This window comes from Dendrobates tinctorius, unplaced genomic scaffold (assembly GCF_039654945.1).
Source record: "Dendrobates tinctorius isolate UK_male_01 unplaced genomic scaffold, ASM3965494v1 ptg000134l, whole genome shotgun sequence".
Taxonomy (NCBI): domain Eukaryota; kingdom Metazoa; phylum Chordata; class Amphibia; order Anura; family Dendrobatidae; genus Dendrobates; species Dendrobates tinctorius.
In genome coordinates, this window is record NW_027361802.1 from 18842401 (window position 1) to 18847735 (window position 5335).

The 5335-nt window shown below is 40.5% G+C and overlaps 1 non-coding gene across 1 annotated transcript; it reads left to right on the top strand.

The window, feature by feature from the left end:
• The first annotated feature begins 4222 nt into the window (after positions 1-4222).
• LOC141048349 (U6 spliceosomal RNA) lies at positions 4223-4329 on the top strand. Its single transcript, XR_012220037.1, has one exon. It is a non-coding gene; the product is annotated as a U6 spliceosomal RNA (small nuclear RNA).
• The last annotated feature ends 1006 nt before the right edge of the window (positions 4330-5335 follow it).

The following is a 5335-nucleotide window of genomic DNA, read 5'->3' on the forward strand; positions in this document are numbered from 1 at the left end:
TTTTAAACCATGGAATTTAGGGGTTTGGGTTAGAGTTAGGGTTAGTTAAGGGGGTTTAGGGTTAGGGTTAGGGTCAGGGTTAGGGTTAGGGTTGGGGTTTGGGTCAGGGTTAGGGTTAAGTATGGTTTGGTTAAGGGTTAGGGTCAGGGTTAGGGTCAGGATTAGGGTTAAGTATGGTTTTGTTAAGGGTTAGGGTCAGGGTTAGGGTTAGGGTTAGGGTCAGGGTTAGGGTTAGGGTTGGGGTCAGGGTTAGGGTTAGGGTCAGGGTTAGGGTTAAGTATGGTTTTGTTAAGGGTTAGGGTCAGGATTAGGGTTAAGTATGGTTTTGTTAAGGGTTAGGGTCAGGGTTAGGGTTAGGGTTAGGGTCAGGGTTAGGGTTAGGGTTGGGGTCAGGGTTAGGGTTAGGGTCAGGGTTAGGGTTAAGTATGGTTTTGTTAAGGGTTAGGGTCAGGGTTAGGGTCAGGGTTAGGGTCAGGATTAGGGTTAAGTATGGTTTTGTTAAGGGTTAGGGTCAGGGTTAGGGTTAGGGTTAGGGTTAGGGTCAGGGTTAGGGTTAGGGTTAGGGTTAGGGTCAGGGTTAGGGTTAGGGTTAGGGTTAGGGTCAGGGTTAGGGTTAAGTATGGTTTTGTTAAGGGTTAGGGTCAGGGTTAGGGTTAGGGTTAGGGTCAGGGTTAGGGTTAGGGTTAGGGTTAGGGTTAGGGTCAGGGTTAGGGTTAGGGTCAGGGTTAGGGTTAGGGTTAGTTAGGGTTTAGGGTTTGGGTTAGGGTTAAGTATGATTTTGTTAAGGGTTAGGGTCAGGGTTAGGGTTAGGGTTAGGGTCAGGGTTAGGGTTAGGGTTAGGGTCAGGGTTAGGGTTAGTAAAGTCATGGTTTGGGTAGTGTGAGGGGCCACCTAAAAATGTTGGAAAAAAACACAAACGCGGTAAAAACGCACTAAAAACGCATACAAACGCATAAAAACGCTGCGTTTTTTTCATGCATGCTCATAAAAATGCTTGAAAAAAACGCAGCAGTTGTATGCTTATGTATGCGTTTTTTCAATGCGTTTTTTTGCGTGAAAAACGCGCTGCAAAAAAAAGCAAGTGTGAAACTAGCCTTAGCAACTAAAAAAAATAGATTTTGAAAGGTCTACTCATGCATGGAGCACAATAGAAGCAGTGCACAGCACACTTCAATGAAATGTGCCCTGCTGTCTTTGTGGACCTCATTAATAGCACAAGAAAAAAAATCTGTCAATTTCAAAGTCAATTTCACGGCCACACAGGAAACTAGCTGTCTAAACTATCTGATTTAGAAGCAACTGCCTAGCTAAGTAGATAAAATCAACCATCAGCACCCAGGACCAGCGTCAGGAGCAACCTCTCTGCTCTGTTATACTGATAAAATGGCTCCAAAAAAAAATATCCACTCTTTATATAGAGAGGGACATGTGATTTCAGCAGCCAATGGCACAAGCCAGTTTAGTCTAGACATTGTGGATATTTCCTGCACCCTGATTGGCTAGCCACGATGTTCATACACAAAGTTAGACTAAAAGAAAAAAATTTTCAAGCACACCGCTCCTCTCAGCTCTCCCTACCCCCTCCGCTCAAAAAACACAAAAGCCCCCTGCTCATTATACACCACCACTATCCTAGTCAAAGTGCCAAAAATTCTTTAGTGGCAAAGCAAATATTTTCCCGCACTTTAACCTAATGCTAGAGATTTTTCCCGATTTTAAGAAAATTTGCTTGTGTTTCTGATCACAAATCTGAACGTGCCATATTCATGCCGAATTTATGTTTGGCGATCGTTTTACGAACATATTCGCTCATCTCTACCGAAGATGCTATATAACGAAGTAGATGGAGGCACTGTGGACGATGTCTGGCCTATAATCCAGAGGCGTGCATAAAAGCATGATTGGACACAGTTTTGTGCATCTCTGAAAAGTTGGAGATCGACGAATAGAAGCCAAATGGAGTACATAGTAACTCTGCTGCCTCATTAGTGAATGGATCCCTTAAGTGTTTCATCCAAATCATGTATTTTGCAGATTTAGATGGAAATCCCAATGTAAGTGCTCAGCGTAAACTACAGGATAAATGTGATCCAAAATGTTCTGTACCCCAAAATGTCACCAATAAAAGCTTCTACTTTACCCACAAAAACAAGTCTCCACTCTGATCCAACAACGGTTAGCTGTAATATAGGGGGTGTCCATATTACTAGTAGCACTACGGCTCTGAAAAAGCGAAATTGCTCCCACCAAAAGAAATCCAGCAAAATCTGCATTCCTAATTCCAAATGCCACACTCCTCTTGAGTCCCACATTGTGCCTAAACCGCAGTTAGCATCCATATCTTTTGCATTACTGTAGCGAGAAGAGATTACTTAAATTATGGGGTGCGTGTCTCAAGAAGTACAAGCGGGACCCAGCGTACAGGCACTACAATGTACTGGGCACCACAGTGTACTGGGCACTAAAATGGCATGTTTGCATTTGCTGATAGTTTCTGGCAAAACACACATGGATTCAAAATCATCACTATACCTGTATATAAATTCTCAGAGGAGTGTAATTCCAAATTGGGGTCAATTGAGGGAGATTTTGCTCTTTTAGCACTTAGTGACTCTGTATATGGAGTCCACAATCTATTCTATGGGAATTTGTTTTCCAAGAGTCAAGTAGTGTTCCTTCCCTCCCCAGTCTCGCCGTGTGGCCAAACAGTACTGTACAGCCACATATGGAGTATTGCCTCATTCACAAGAAATTGTGTAACAAATTGTGTGGTCATTTTTACCTATTTGTTCTTGTGAAAATCTGGGACTAAAACAACATTATTGTAGGAAAAATTTATTTTGTTTCTTCACAGCTCAATGGTATAACATTTTGTGAAACACTTGGTGTAAATATCATTATTGCACCCCTAGATTATTTCATTAAAAGGTGTAGTTTATAATACGGCGTCACTTATGGGGTATTGCTGTCCTGACAACTCAGAGGCTCTGCCAATGTAATATGACCCCCGCAAACCATTCCAGGTATATTTTCACTCTGATATGGCGCTCCTTCCCTTCTGAGCTTTGCTCTGTACCTGCAAAATGTCAAACTCTGATCAATCCCTTCTGAGCCAAGCCATGCCCAAAATAGTAGTTTTCTCCTACATGGGGTATCAACATACTTAGGACAAATTGCAACAAAAAGATTGAGGTCCATTTTCTCCTGGGCTAAAGTAACATTTCTGTGAAAAAAAGTAAAATGCTCATTTCTCCTTCCACATTCCATTAATTCCTGTGAAGCACTTGAAGTGTCAATAAACTTCTTGAATGTCATTTTGAGCACTTTGAGGGGTGCAGTTTTTAAAATGATGTTACTTTTGGGTATTTTCTGTCAAACAGGTACCTCAAAGTCAATTGAAATGTGATATAGTCCCTAAAAAGGAATTGATGATAATCTTTTAACACTTTTAACTTCTTAACAAAAAAAAATTGTTTCAAAAATTATGCAGAAGTAAAGTAGTCATGTAGGAAATGTAATTTATTAACTATTTTGTGCAGTATAACTATCTTATTTAAGGGTATACATATTTAAAGTTTGAAATTTTAAAATTTTTGATATTTTCCTAAATATACATATTGACCAAAATTTACCACTAAGATGAAGTACAATATGTCTAAAAACAATCTCAGAATCACTGGGATATCCTAAAGTGTTCCAGAGTTATTACTGCAGATTTGGAAAATGAGGCCCAGTCATTAAAATATCAGCTGATACATGATGCCAATCTTCAAGCATCGTGTATAAGGCACTGCTTCTGCGTTTCAGAGAAAAACCTACTAAGCCACCGGAGACCGAGCAGCGCTATAGCCTAGTCAGACAGGCGGATCCCCAGCAGCTTCTCCCCACCCACTGACTTTGCTTGACAGGTTTTTGCCTATATGAGCATGTAGGCAGACACTTATCAATCCATGTCAGTGGACAGAGAGCATGTATCAGCTGTCAGATTCGCTTTAATACACATATAAAAAATATATATAATTTCATTTTCAAATATTTTAAAAACAGAAAAAAAACCATTCACATAGAGTAATCATTAGTCAAAAGGAATCCCGAGACGTTACGGACAGTTAGATTTAAAGAATGCCTTTTCTCCTGATATTTCGGGCTTGTCATGTATTCTGTTCGGATAGATAACAAGTCCACAAATAAGGGGTACGATAATTTTCATTAAAAAAAATGTGTGCTCGCTTCGGCAGCACATATACTAAAATTGGAGCGATACAGAGAAGATTAGCATGGCCCCTGCACAAGGATGACACACAAATTCGTGAAGCATTCCATATTTTTTTGCAGGGAATTCTGACAGGTGTAATGGGCAACCCATTAGTCATACTAGCATCTGTATGTTTACAATATGGTTATTACAATATGCTCACTTAATGTTAGAGGCCTTAACAGCCCTCATAAAAGATCTTATATGTGGAAAGAGGCGGTCGCAGCTAAATGTGAGGTGTTTTGTGCCCAGGAGACGCACTTATTGGAGAAAGACTCCCACAAACTGTCTCATCGGCTCTTTCCATATGTGGTCCAATCTAATTTCTCGAAAAAAAAGAGAGGGGTGATGTTAGCTATCAAGGGGTCTAATGCTTTCTCCTCGACTTATCTAGAACTTGACCCTGCAGGTCGATACCTCATACAAGTGGGCACCATAAATAATGTTTTATATACTATAGCCGTCATTTATGCTCCAAATCAAGTGCAGACTAGATTTATCAAAAAATTATTAACTAGAATCAATAAGGTTAAACAGGGCCACGTAATCATATGTGGGGATTGTATTTGTGTTTTTGATAATTCTCTGGACTCTTCCACCCCAACCTCCAGGTGGCCGCCTGTTCTCCCCCCCTTAGGCTTTCGGGAGGACCTATATGACATATGGAGGGTTCTTCATGCATGTGAGAAGGACTATACCTACTTTCCACAGGTACATCACTCCTACTCCCCGATAAAACCTATTTTTGGTTAGCAGGTCTCTCTTTAATATTGTCAGCTCATCAGAAATAGGTATAATAAATTGGTCGGATCACGCCCCCATAAAAATGTCTATTCAGGAATAATGAGTGCCCCCTTTACTCCCCGTGGAAGATGAACCCCTTTATTCTAAAAAACCCCCATTTAGTGGCACAAACAAAAGTAGCTCTTAAAGAATACTTTGAGCTCAATGCGGTCTCGGTCACTAATTACTTCCATGTATGGAATGCCCATAAAGCGTTTATCAGGGGCCACTTTATTAAAATAGGCCATATTATTAAAAAGCAAAGAGAAAAACGCTTATCAGACCTTACAGCATTGA